Raw genomic sequence first — 15,178 nt, 5'->3', positions numbered from 1 at the left:
GAGGCCAGCCTTAGAGGACCCACTCAGGCCAGGCACAGACACAGCTTTGCAAGGTAGAACACCCCTTAACCTGGAGATAAATCAATAGATTCAGAGCACAGACACAAGTTCATTTGTCCCCTGAGTGGGATATTTGACAGTACTCTTATCTGTGTGGCTAGTAGACACATGAAATGCACACACATCTTATATGCAAGAATTGGTGCTTTCAAACTGTGGTTCTGGAGAAGACTCTTGAGAGTCCCTTGGACAGCAGGGAGATCAAAGCAGTCAATCCTAAAGGAAATCAACCCTGAATACTCTTAGGAAGGACTGATGCTGAAGCTCCAATACTTTGACCACTTGCTGTGAAGAGCAGGCTAGTTGGAAAAGACCCTGATGATGGGAAAGATTGAAGGCAGGAGGAGAAGGGGATGGCAGAGGATGAGATGGTTGGATGGCATCATTGACTCAATGGACATGAGTTTGAGCAAACTCCAGGAGATAATGAAGGACAGATGAGCCTGGCATGCTGCAGTCTATGGGGTCACAAAGAGTCAGGCACAAATTAGCCACTGAACGTCAACAACGAAACAAACGCATTTTGACCCTCTTTTGCAAGGTGAAGGAATGTATATTATGCTAGGTCCGTTTGTTTGCACTGAGGGTAAGCCCCCAGTTATGTATATTTGTGCTAAGTCACTTCACTTGTGTCTCACTCTATGACACGCCAGGAACTCCAGCCTGCCAGGCTCCTCTGTCCATAGAAAGTCACCAGGCAAGAATACTGGAGTGGGTTGCCACCCAGGCATTGAACCCTCGTCTCCTATGTCTCCTGCATTGTCAGCCAGGTCCTTTACCACTAGCGCCTCCTAGGAAGCCCTCAGTATATTGACCATGTGGTTTGCTTTCTCCTTTCAACCTACAAAATACTCAACTGACAACTACCCCAGCTAGAAGTTTCCAGAAGCTTCCTAGGACACATCCTGAGCCATTCTCTCATGCAAAAAAAAAAGACACACACACAGTTTTAAGCCTTCCTCTTCTCTTCCCTCTGGAAGGCAGCCCCACTCATTCAGGATACGATCTCTCCAAACGGGCCCTTGTCTATCTCCTGCCTCTCCAAACAGGCCCTCCTTTGTCTCTCCCATCTTTTTCTCTGCTCTCTGCCACTCTCCCCATGCCCTTCTCCCCATCCGAATGTTATGCCCAAGTCGCAAAATCTCCCAATGACCACCAGGGAGCCGATATCCGATGCAAAAGCAAGAGAGTTTTTATTACCAAGCTCGAGCTGGGGCTCCCACCGATACCGACGCAGCAGCTATAGGGAGGAGCCCTGAGCTCTGGGTTACATTGCTTATACAGGGTATTGTCGTGCAAAAAATTCAAAAAACGGGAGTCTCCGGGTCTGATTGGTCACCTTCTGGTGAAGGGTTAGGTGTTGAGTTCTGATTGGTTCTCCTTTCTCGGGCTTGACTCGAATTTCCCGGGCTGATTTCCAAGGGTTCTGACTGGTTCGCAGGTGGTGGGGTGAGGTCAGGGGATTTCCAAAGGCTCTTTTCCCGGAACCTTACAAAATGGAGTAGCTTTGATTCTTCATTCCCCCCTTCTCTAGGATCCAGGACAGACCCAATCAGGGTCTGAGGTCAGCTCTATATTGTCTCCTGCTAAGGGGACCGTTGGCAGGGCCGCATATTGGGATCTGAGTACCGTGAGCTGCACCATGTTGATGCAGTTTTTAATGAAGGCCACTAGTTAGTTTAGTAAGCATGGCCTGAGGGTGAGTAGTAGTAACAAGATAATCAGGGGCCCCACCAAGGAGGATATGAGAGTTGTGAACCAGGGGAATGAGTTGAACCAGGATTCAAACCAATTTTGAGACATTTTTCTCTCTCTCTTCTTTTTTTTTTTACTCAGCCCTTTTCTTATCTTGGCCAGGGACCCCTTGACTACCCCTGAGTGATTCACATAAAAACAACGTTCTTCCCCTAACACAGCACATAGGCCCTCTGAGAGACTTCATACTCAAGATACTTTTTGGGAATTGGGGCGGAGGTCTCTTTCTTCTGTAACTTCTTCCTGCTGTGCATGGGCGTAGGCCTGCCTAATAGAGCAGAAGTCTCTCTACCTGATCTAAGTTGGGGCTTCCCATATCTGAAACCAGCTTCTACCCTTGTAGTAACAGCAATTTAGTTGGCCCCTCTCAGAGATGAAATAGACAAGGGCCAAACAGGAGACCTAACAGGATGGTCATCTCTGGTCCCCGGAAACAGAAGGCAACATTTGGGGTGAGGGTTGCAGGCTTTGTGACCCCTTCTGTTGGGTTGGTGGTGAGGCAACAGAGCTGTGCTCCAGGAATCTTGTGTTCAGTCTGAAGTTACCATCTTCCACCTGAATGGGGGCTCAAAGACATTGTTATGCATATTTCTTTGAGTAGGAACCGGGACTCTGTCTGGAGGCTGTACCAACCTTTGATTGTTTCTGTTTTTGTATCCCCTCCCTTCCCTGCTTAGCAATTGTTTGAATCCATGCTTTGGAATTCAGCGAAGGCCAAGGAGGCTGAACAAAGTCTATATCCTACAGATAAGAAATAGAGAACACAGAACAGATCTGCACTCCAGAGCCCCAGAGTCCTGCTCAGTTTTAATTTTAGGGAACTAGGCAACTGTGACTGTGATAACTTCCTGTCAAAATGGGGCATAGGACTGCCCCAGCTTGGAGTATAGACACTGAATTGGAAGTATTTCTGAGTTCCAAGTTTTAGATCTGAGTCTTGTATGATTATCTTAATCTCATTTCTTTTTAGAAGAATAGGTCTGAAACCCAGTCTGGACCTGGCACTTCAGGGAGACTTGTAGCCATGTAGCCAGTTGCCTAGTTTTATAACAAGTCAGGTTAGTAGCTTCCAGCAGACATTGTTTTGAAAATGGTGGCATCCAAGCCTGACATGACTCAGAAAACTCAAGGGTTTAGCAACACAAGGTCTAATCTGAAAGTACACTCATAGCATCACCTAGTTATTTCCCAGGATTATCTCAACCATAGCTACTCTATTTTGACTTTTAATTGTAAACTTTTTCTTAATACCCAAAGCAGATTTCACTGTTAATGACGTCAGTTTCTCTAGGTATGAGAAGATGCAAGAATTGGGACTCATAAAATCTTTTCCTGAAAAGATCTAACTATCTGAAGGCCTGTTCTGCCAGTTTTTCCCAGAGCACAGAGTGCCTCATTCCTGATTTTCACCCTGAGCTCCTTTTTCAGGGGCGTTGAAAGTCAGCAGTTGCAGCGGCCATGGTTTAATCTTTGTAGATGCAGATGGCGAGTGTCGGTCTTCAGTTGGCAGAGCCCCTTTTTGCTCATAAACTTGATCATGATTATGAGGGGGGCAGTTCATGACCATTTTATCCCAGGGTGCTGAGAGTGTCCATTCTCAGGTAAACAGGCCACTCAATGTGCTGTTACTGGACTAGGCCATGAAACAGTATCCAAAATTCTCTGGACCACCTGTCTTACTAGCTTTTTGGTCCAGGAGAATATTCCCTCTTGTTGCTTCTTGCCATATCTAGAGTTACACTGTGACCATCACTGATCTCATATGGGACTATATATTATTCTATTAGAGGCCTCACACACATACAGTGTAAGAAACAGCAATTTTGTAAAACAGGTGAAATACAAATAACATAGCCAGCAGTATTAGTAAAGTCACAAGTAAGACTTATGTTAAGAACTTCCATTAGATGTAGCCCAGTATATCTTCAGGTTATCTGACTTCGTCTGCCCTGTAGAATCTTTATCTTCCAGGGAAATTATATATTGGCACCATCTGTAAGGAACATAGCCCAGTTTTCTAGTGTCACTAGACTGATTATCTTTAGTTTGATTTAATTTTTTAAGTAAATTTTCTCAGGGCCAACCAGTTAGAGTCTGGTAATAGAGAAATTTACCAAGGTAACCCAGAACTAGACACAGGTTATTGGCCACAAACCCAACAATTGGATTGATTTTGAAACTAGCATAGGATCAGGCCTATGATAGAAGAGCATTTGACTTACATGCAAAGGTCTAAGAAGTCAAGAAAACATAAATGATCATACAAATCAGGTCCAGCATCTCAGGGAAGCTGTCTACCTTGATGTCGTCGTCTTCTCATCCTGGTGTAGTGTAGTTTCTCCTGATAAAAAAAGTCCTTCCATCCATGTTGGAGACCACAGTCCCTTAAATTATGTCTTTTTCCAGTCCTGGTTGCAGGTCATGAGGCATCTGATCTTCATCCAAAGATAGATTACTGAGATAAGCTTCAGAAACAAACTTAGGGTGTTCTTCAAGAATTCAATTAAATTTTACATTAACATTACATAACAGTAAAGAACTATCTAAGAGATGAGTCTTACTAGATGCAGACCTCCATTAACAAACTGGTATTTAACATTTCGAAATATCTTTTTTTCCTTAAAGTTACCCTTATTTTTATTAAATATAACCAAATTAAGGCTAGTTTGTTTGCAAAATAGGTCTGTTCTCACTGATTTTGGTCTGATGATTTCTATAACCATAATTGATTATAGGCTTTTTATTTTGCTGAAACATTTATAGAGTCTCAGATTGAACTTTTAAAATAAAACAGGGCTGGGAAACTCACACCAAAGGCTTATCACAGATTTTGCATAACAAATCTAGGTGAATTTTTCCCTTTTAAGGTCTCAAAAATTTCTTGAGATTTTTGTATCCATTAGAAAACCTTCCTAACTCATTTGATAAACTTACTGGAAACCTAAGAACTTCTAATTTTTGGAGGAGTCAGATAGAAAATATAATTGTTTTGTTTATAACGTTTAATTTTACCAAAGTATTGTCATAATTAGTTTGAGAGGAAGATTTCTGCTACTCCCTGAAAACATAAGATTCAACCCCATAATTTTTCACATAGAAACCATAAAAGTTATAAGCATATTCACTGGTTCATTTAGTCCTTTTGCTAACTTTTGTGAAGTCATCAGGTTTTTCATTCAAATACCAGGACATATCAGAATGTTAAAAACTCCATATAATTTTTAGGATATCTGTATTAGTAACTTTACCCTACATTATAATATGAGCAGATTTATTACTCATTTGATAATCTTTTTTTAATGTAATTTAACCAACCAATTAAACACAGTTTAATATCTCTTTGGGATGCTTCAGGGGCCCTCTGAAGCACCCCAAAGTTAGCTAGAAGCCAAAAGTGCTTCATAGAATGATTTAGGAAGTTTTGTCAACAAATATCAGAAAGGTTTTGAGCACTCAGTCAGATGGGACTATAGGTCACTGTGAAACAATAGCTATTCACTCAGCCAAAGTAACAATATGGGATTTCAGAAGCAAATACAGAACAGACCATTTAAGAAGCAAATGAACTTAAATCTATTGTCAAATGCAGTTCAACATCTGAAGAAAGTGTGTCCTTTTAACAGAGAGAAAAGCCAAATTCAAGTTTTTGTGCCAGCTTATTTTTAGTCATTAACAGTCCCAAATTTCTTTAGCTTAATGTTCAGTAATAAATGTTTCAAAATTTTACTCTATTTGGAAATGAGCTAGCTAGTCAGTGAACTTCCATCACTTAGTTTAGCACAACCCAATTCAAGTTACCCCAATTTGGACAGACTATTTCAGACAGACATTCCTAAAGCATAATTATTCTTAATAGAGTTCATCTAAATGCTCATATCTCATTTACATTTTTTAGAAGTTTTTCTTACTTGAGGTAATTTTCTTGTTGACAAACTTGTAACAGATATAATATTTAACTCATATTAAACCTAGGTACAATGAAAATATTTTACTTAATGTTAAGTACTCTAAGACATGTCTATATTAAATAGGTCAACAAACATTAATATCAGGTATTTAACACTAAATATTTCCCAGTTCACATAAACCTGGAATTTATTGTTTAATTTAGAATTACTTGATTTGTAAGCGCTTACCTTTTTTTTAAGCCAATAAATAGAGATCATATACAAAAATATTACCAAGACATATTTAGACAGACACAGTGTAAGATCTAGCTTTAAGTCTTTTTTTTTTTCAGTGTCAGGAGGTAGAGATGGTTTAGATAAGTGTTCCTGAGAGCCCTGGTCTCAAGGCGCAGGGAAAGAAAATCAAGTTTTAACAAAATGGCGGCAGGTCTAAACCACATGGTTGCCAGACAAAGCAAAATTTCCTTTTCCAGGGGATCTTCTCGACCCAGGGATTGAACCCAGGTCTCCCTTATTGCAGGCAGACGCTTTAACCTCGGCTCCACCAGAGAAGCCGTTAAATACAAAAATACAGTCTCTCAGAAAACCTCCTATAGAGACACAGAACTTCAGATCCAAGTACTAACATCAAAGATTTCAAGGAAGGAAAGGAAGCCAGGTTGAAAGAAGAAGGGGGAGGAGGCAGGAGAGGGGGGGCAAAAGGGGTGGCCTTACAGACGTCTCCTGCCACCTACAGATACCCAGGCGTTACGGGACTTTTCCCTGGGCCTCCAGAGAAGGGAGGACTGGAACTCGGCCCTACCAGAAATCAGAGCCAGAATTCAAGTTCTCTGCCAAGAGGAGGTGATCAGTCTCCAATCCTCAGCTCAGGCTGAGGGCCCTTCGACCAGATTCCTGCGTCCAGGACTGGGGGACTAGAAAAACAGGGAAGGATAGGAAGGGTTAAGGAGAGGAGACAGAGAGGGAAGGGGAGAGAGATCAATAAAGTCTCTTGTTCCTTACCGGTCGGGGCACTCTGGCCAGTTGTCCACGTCAGGAGGAGACCAGGGACAAAAGGGTCCCAGTTGCGGCCGCTGGGTCTGGTCCATTGGCAGGCAAGCTGGCCCCTGAGTACCCCGAGTGGTCAGGATTGTAGTCTCGGTGAAGAAGAGTCCCCGCCAGAGTCGCCATTTGTTGCAGGAAGAGGGACCCCTTCCAGGGCCCGAAACTGGGCTGTTGTCTAACACTCGGAAATGAATTGTCAGAGGAGACACATGTGCTGACAAAGGGAACTTGGTCAGGGTGTCCGATCCGCGGTCAGAACCCGGTGTAAAGTTCCCAAGTCAGAGGTGCCTTCTGAGGGCCAGCCTACATGGAAGGTCGGCCATTCTGTGCTGCAAAAAGTGATTAATTTATTCCTTTTAATTTCTACACTGAGGTCATGAGCGCACATCTTGACCTCCTTAAAATTATCAGTAACCAAGGATAGAGGTGTGGGGCTAGAATGGCGTTGCCCCATCGTCCCTGGATCAGTCACATGTTGGTAAATTAAGACAGACAATACGAACCGCCACACAAACAGCAAGAGAGACAGGAGAAATACACCTCCGGGAATCCGGAGGTAAAACCGAACGACGACGGCCTCCGGCCGTTCAGCAGGAGAGACCCGCTATCGTCTACAGAGAGCAGGGGCACTCCGTCCCCCCACGCCGGGGTCGGGGACGTCTCCCAGCGACCCCCACCGGTGACTCTCCGGCGCGTCCACCTGAGTCATATACCGGTCTCAGATACCAGGCCCTCCCAGGAGTGAAAAGAAAGACAGAAAAAAGCTTACCGGCTGCAGATGACTCTCCGGATCGGTCTTCCCGTGGAGCCGGTGGGAGATCCCGGACGAGCCCCCAAATGTTATGCCCAAGTCGAGAAATCTCCCAAACACCACCAGGGAGCCGATATCCGATGCAAAAGCAAGAGAGTTTTTATTACCAAGCTCGAGCTGGGGCTCCCACCGATACCGACGCAGCAGCTATAGGGAGGAGCCCTGAGCTCCGGGTTACATTGCTTATATAGGGTATTATTGCGCGAAAAATTCAAAAAACAGGAGTCTCCGGGTCTGATTGGTCACCTTCTGGTGAAGGGTTAGGTGTTGAGTTCTGATTGGTTCTCCTTTCCCGGGCTTGACTCGAATTTCCTGGGCTGGCCAAGGGTTCTGACTGGTTCGCAGGTGGTGGGGTGAGGTCAGGGGATTTCCAAAGGCTCTTTTCCCAGAACCTTACAAAATGGAGTAGCTTTGATTCTTCACGAACTCATCGCAGTTTAGATTAGGACACAATCACTGTCCACTTAGACCATTGCAAGAACCTCTCTGCTCACAGCCTCCTTCCCAAATCCCTACGACATCTAACCTCCCGACACCATGCCACCAGAGTAACCTCCTGAAAGCGTGCACACGGTATGATCCTGAGAGCTTCTGCTCTCAGAAGACACGATTCTCCATCTTTATCACTGGGGATCATGCACGGAGCCATCAACCTGAGAGAAAGAAAATTTGATGAGTCAATTGCGAGCCTGCCTGGCACATCACTTCAGTCACATTTGACTCTTTGTGGCCCATCGGGCTTCTCTGTCCATGGGATTCTCCCGGAAGCCAGTGTGAGGAATTCCACCCGTGACAAGGTCATGCGGCAGAGATCTGATGGGCAGGGTTGAGTCAGATCTCAGGTTTTCCCCCGGGCATTTCCTGAGCATGTACCCCCCAAAATAAGCATCTGCCTGCTTTTCACTCTTCTGACATTCTCTGGAAAAAGTCAATTCAGGGCTTCAGTCTTCTGCATTTGAAAGTGTTTCAATCCAAAAACCCCTCGGATGGCTTTCTCGCCTGCCTGCAGGACTCCTACAGCTGCGCATGTGATTGTTTGAGGCCTCCTGACCGCAGGAGGCACAGGAAGCTTCAAACATCCTAGGAATGTAGGGGCTTCCGCGGAGTCAAAATCACTAGAATAGGACTGATTAAAGGTTTCATTTGTTGAGTCAGTACTTGCTGCCATACTTGCTTCATATCCTTTATGTTTAGATATAGTTGGTATATAGAAAAACAAGTAGTAGACCTGGTATTAGCAACATTAGATCTTTGAGTTAAGTACCTTCTTTGTTATAAATGGTCTTATCCCTGTCTCCTGTACAATGTCATGAACCTCCGTCCATAGTTCATCAAGCACTCTATCTATCAGATCTAGTCCCTTAAATCTATTTCTCACTTCCACTGTATAATCATAAGGGAGTTGATTTAGGTCATACCTGAATGGTCTAGTGGTTTTCCCTACTTTCTTCAATTTAAGTCTGAATTTGGCAATGAGTTGTCCATGATCTGAGCCACCGTCAGCTCCCGGTCTTGTTTTGGCCGACTGTATAGAGCTTCTCTGTCTTTGGCTGCAAAGAAGATAATCAATCGGATTTCGGTGTTGACCATCTGTGAGTCCATGTGTAGAGTGTTCTCTTGTGTTTTTGGACGAGGGTGTTTTCTATGACCAGTGCGTTCTCTTGGCAAAACTCCATTAGCCTTTGCCCTGCTTCATTCTGTATTCCAAGGCCAAATTTGCCTGTGACCTAAAGCGTTTCTTGACTTCCTACTTTCGCATTCCAGTCCCCTGTGATGAAAAGGACATCTTTTTTGGGTGTTAGGTTTCAAAGGTCTTGTAGGTCTTCATAGAACCATTCCACTTCAGCTTCTTCAGCATTACTGGTTGGGACATAGACTTGGATTCCTGTGATATTGAATGGCTTGCCTTGAAAACGAACAGAGATCATTCTGTCATTTTTGAGATTGCATCCAAGTACTGCATTTCAGACTCTTTTGTTGACTATGATGGCTACTCCATTTCTTCTAAGGGATTCCTGCCCACAGTAGTAGATATAATGGTCATCTGAGTTAAATTCACCCGTTCCAGTCTATCTTAGTTTGCTGATTCCTAGAATGTCGACGTTCACTCTTGCCATCTCCTGTTTGACTACTTCCAATTTGCCTTGATTCATGGACCTAACATTCCAGGTTCCTATGCAATATTGCTCCTTACAGCATCAGACCTTGCTTCTATCACCAGTCACATCCACCACTGGGTATTGTTTTTGCTTTGGCTCCATCCCTTTGTTCTTTCTGGAGTTATTTCTCCACTGATCTCCAGTAGCATATTGGGCACCTACCCACCTGGGGAGTTCCTCTTTTGGTATCCTATCATTTTGCCTTTTCATACTGTTCATGGGGTTCTCAGGGCAAGAATTCTGAAGTGGTTTGCCATTCCCTTCTCCAGTGGACCACATTTTGTCAGACCGCTCCACCATGACCTGCCCATCCTGGGTGGCCCCACACAGCATGGCTTAGTTTCATTGAGTTAGACAAGGCTGTGGTCTGTGTGATTAGATTGACCAGTTTTCTGTGATTATGCTTTGTGCGTCTGCTCTCTGATGCTTCTTGCAATACCTACCGTCTTACTTGGGTTTCTCTTACCTTGGATGTGGGGTATCTCTTCAGGGTTGCTCCAGCAAAGCGCAGCTGCTGCTCCTTACCTTGGACGAGTGATATCTCCTCGCAGCAGCCCCTCCTGACCTTGAACGTGGAGTAGCTCCTCTCGGCCCTCCTGCGCCTGTGCAGCCACCGCTCTTTGGACGTGGGGTTGCTCCTCTCGGCCGCTGCCCCTGACCTTGGGCGTGGTGTAGCTCCTTCTGGCCGCTGCCCCTGAACTCCGACATGGGGTACCTCCTCTCCCCTACTCCTGCGCGGTTGCAGCCTGGCACTCTCGGCCTAATCTTCATTAGAAGGAGTCAGGTATTGTTAAATTAATATCAGTAAAACATGGTAACATATGCTATGAAACAAGATATAACAAAGTCCTTGGGTGGCCATTTTGGGCTAAGGAGTCACAGCCAGGCTTTCTCAATCAGGGGCATAATGACAGGAAAAAACCACTGTGGGATGGCCAGGAGAAAAGACATTTCAGGCAGGGTGAGGCTTGTTTATTCATCTCAGTAACTGTGTTGTTCCTTGTTGTTGCTGTTCAGTCAGTAAGTCATGTCTGACTCTTTGCAACCCCATGAACAGCAGCCCACTAGGCTTCCCTGTCCTTCACCCTCTCCCGGAGTTTGTTCAAACTCATGTCTATTGAGTAGGTGGTGCCATCCATCCGTCTCATCCTCTGTCACCCCCTTCTCGACATGTCCTCAGTAGTAACTCTATAAGAGTTATTATTCTCATTCAAAAGAAAAACGGGTGCTCAAATATAGTCAAGGAACCATGATTGTGAATCATGAAATCAATTATGTTGCCATGTTGGCTTCAATCACAAGATGTGTCTAATTCTACAGTGTTGCTTTTGCCATAATATAAACCCACTGATCATTTAGTAGATTTGAGGGCCACACATACACACACACACAACACGCATGGAGTGTCAACAGAAGGGGAGAGGCCACAGGGATGCAGTTGTGTGTGCTTGGGGGGTGTGTTTACTTGAATCTATAACAGTGTGTTTGTTTCTGTGACAGCATTATCTGAAAAACATTCAGAAAACATTTTTCACACTCAAACATAAGAGTAGCCTTTAAAGTCGTCCTCTTAGAGAAAATATCCTGCATGGATAAAGCTAAGAAATGTTAACATGGTTGGAACCATTAATCAAATGAATAGGACTCGTAAGGGAACCACAAGTTACAAGTAAAAAAATATGTATATCTCCCTCGACTTTGTCGGAGAAGGCAATGGAAACCGACTCCAGTACTCTTGCCTGGAAAATCTCATGGCTGGAGGAGCCTGGTAGGCTGCAGTCCATGGGGTCACTGAGAGTCGGGCACGACTGAGCGACTCCACTTTCACCTTTCACTTTCATGCACTGGAGAAGGAAATGGCAACCCACTGCAGTATTCTTGTCTGAAGAATCCCAGAGACAGAGGGCCCTAGTGGGCTGCCATCTATGGGGTCACACAGAGTCGGACACGACTGAAGCGACTTAGCAGCAGGAACAGCACCTCAACTGTTAAGTAATAACTTCTACTTTACAGCTGAAAAAGAGTGCAATGCTAGCTCACCTGCTTAGACATTTGTTTCCCGAGAGAAACCATCTAAATGATGAATAAGAAAAGAAGGAAATTCATTTTTCTTTCATTCAAAACAAAGCAAAAGACCCTTGGTAAGCTCCTGGAGTTTAGGAAAGTAGGGAAAATTGGTCTTGAAGCATCGGTTATAAAATTAGACAATGAAGGACGTCCCTGGTAGCTCAACAGTAAAGAATCCACCTGCAATGCGTAAGACTTGGGTTCGAACCCTGGGTTGAGAAGATCCCCTGGAGGAGGGCATGACAACCCACTGCAGTACTCTTGCCTGGAGAATCCCATGGACAGAGGAGCCTGGCGGGCTACAGTCCATGGGTTGGTGAAGAGTCAGGCACGACTGTGTGACTAAGCACACAAAAGCCTTCTGGACGACGGTTCTAGGATGAAATCCTCTCAAAGGCATTGACAACGCATCATGTGAAGCAGCACTTTGTTACATTTGTGAATTTTTCCATTGGAATATTTTGCCTGCCGGTAGGAGCCGGGCATTTTACATGGAATTCTGCCTACTGTTCAGTTTTGTCCAGCAAAACCTTTTCTGTCCTATTTCTCAGTTTATGCAGAAAATCGATCAGAAGGGAAACAAGTCACAATGTGCTGGTTCTCTTTTGTGAAAGATTTTTTTACACCTGCAAAAATGTTCCCTCAAATTTCTGATGGAATCCAACTAGGGGCAACCTTCATCATCCACAGTTAACGTTTACACTTTGGAAGTTTGAGAAGATCGGAGTACTGCATATATAGAAGGAAATACACCCCAAATGACCACCCCAATTTGTTTTACTCTAATTATTATGATTATTTCTTTATTTCTTGGATCAGTTTAAGTTTCTTGGAAAAATTGAAGGGAAATATAGACACGACCCTGTATCTCCTGTCCTCACACTTAGATAAAGTGGAAGTGTTTGGTGCTCAATTGTGTCCAGCTCTTTGCAACTCCATGGACTGTAGCCCGCCAGGCTCCTCTGTCCATGGAACTCTCCAGGCCAGAATACTGGAGTGGGTAGCCTTTCCCTTTCTCCAGGGGATCTTCCCAACCTAGGCATCGAACCCAGGCTTCCCCCATTGCAAGCAGATTCTTTACCTGTCTGAGTCACCAGGGAAACTACACGTCCATAACCTCCCCCATTGTCAACATTCCCCACGCAAGTTTTGGTGTAACTGATGAAACTACATTGACGTATTATAATCACCCAAAGCCTATAGTTTACATTCTGTGCCGCACCAAGAGGGAACGTGCAGCACCAAGAGGGCAAATTGGTGCTGTGCATTCTATAGTTTTGACAAACGTGTCATGATCGGGATCCACCATCACAGCATCATACAGGATACTTTGATGGCCCTAAAAGTTCTCTGTGGTCCAACGACTCGTCATTTGTGCTCCTGCATCTCTGCCCCAGCAAGTTGTTGGCTTTCAGAATGAGCCAGTCCTGGGGGGACAACCCCTCTCCAACCCACATGTCCCCAGAGGCCAGAGCATCAAGAATGCAGAAAATAAGACAATAGAGTAATATCTAACTTAGCAACAAAATAAAGTGAAAGTGTATTGGCTTTCTATGGCTATAAGCCAAATTACTACAGACTTGGTAATTTAAAATAGCAAAGGTATATTATTTCTCATAGCCATGGGTCAGGAGTCCAGGCACAGAGCATTGGGTCATCTGTTCAAGTCTTATTAGGCTGAAATCAACCAATCAGCCAAAACTGGAATATCATCTGAGCCTCAGGGTCCTCTTCCAAGTTCACTCGTTGTTGGCAGAATTAAGTTCCTTGTGGTGTCAGGACTGAGGCTCCCGTTTTCTTGCTGGCTATAGGCCTGGGTCTTCTCCCAGTATCTATAGGCCGCCCTCAGGTGGACCACTCAACAGGTAGGTCAAACATGTCTGCCTATATCTTCTAGAACAGCAGTACCATGCCTTTCTCTGACTTTTGACTCAGACCACAAGAACTCACCTGATTCGATCAGGTATACCAAAGCCAATAGCTTTTTCATTAACCCTGTTCTTCAGGGACCTGAACTCATCTGCAGAAATCCCCTTTACCATCAGTGCTAATACAGTCACAGAATGATAGCGTTCATATCCACAGGCTGGGCTCACACTTAAAAGAAGGAATTATGCAATGATGTGGGTCACTGTAGATCATCTTAGAATTCTGTGTACACAAAATTATCCTTTGGAGATAAGATGAAGAGGAACCACCAGAAAGCTTTTCTTTCCATTTGGAATGCTTTTCATATTTGACAGGGATTTGTCTATTGAAAACGAACATCAAGTAGTACATGGTCTCCCAGCAGAGGGGTAGGATGATCATTCTGAAAGGTTGCCTGCCTCCCATGACTCATCCTTGGATCTGGCACTAGGAACAACTCAGTGCAAATATCCCAAAGCGTTGGAGAGGCTTTGGTGCAAAGTAGCATCAACATCTGGCAAGAGCTGAAATGTCCTCCCATGAAGGGAGTTGTGTGCTACTATGGACTGAGTGTCTTGTGTCCCTGAAAATCCACAGGTTGGAGGCTAGATGTCCAGTGAGATGGCATCTGGAGGTGGAGACTGAGAGTTTATCACGAGAGAGCCATCCTTGTGAAAGGAATGCGTGTCCCATGAGAAGACGAGAGAGGGGGTGTGAGTCTCAGCCGTGTGAAGACAGTGAGAAGAGAATGAGGAAGGCGGCCTTCAGCAGACACCAAGTGTGCTGGCACGTTGATCGTGGACTTTCTGGCCTCCGGAAGTCTGCAAAATAAATGTTTATGGCTTAAGGCACCTGGTTTGTGGTATCCTGTTAAGCAGTGCAATTCGGCTAAACAGGTGTTGTTAATGGAGCAGACTTTACAGGGTGGAAGGTGAGCGAGAAGATACTGAGGGTCTGAGTAAGGGGGGCCTTCCCCTCTCTCTTGGGTTCCCAAATAGGAACTTTCAAACTCTGCAAGTGACTCAAATGCTGGCCTTTGATGGTCAGTTATCCCAGATGTTATTTTCTTTGGCTCCAAAATCACTGTGGATGGTGAGTGCAGTCATGAAATGAAAAGATGCTCTTTGGAAGGGCAACTATGACAAACCTAGACAGTATGGTAAAAAGCAGAGACATCACTTTGCCAACAAGATCCCTATAGTCAAAGCGATGGTTTTTCCAGTAGTCATGGATGGGTGTGAGAGTTGGACCACAAAGAAGGCTGAGCACTGAAGAACGGATGCTTTTTGACTTGTGGGGCTGGAAAAGACGCCTGAGAGTCCCTTTGACTGCAAGGAGAGCAAACCAGTCAATCCTGAAGGAAATCAACCCTGAATACGTAGGAAGATTAATGCTGAAGCTAATGTTCCAATACTTTGGCACCTGATGCAAAGAACCAACTCGTTGGAAAAGACCCTGATGCTAGG

Source organism: Budorcas taxicolor, chromosome 1 (assembly GCF_023091745.1).
Source record: "Budorcas taxicolor isolate Tak-1 chromosome 1, Takin1.1, whole genome shotgun sequence".
Taxonomy (NCBI): Eukaryota; Metazoa; Chordata; class Mammalia; order Artiodactyla; family Bovidae; genus Budorcas; species Budorcas taxicolor.
Note: the sequence above shows the minus strand (reverse complement) of the source record.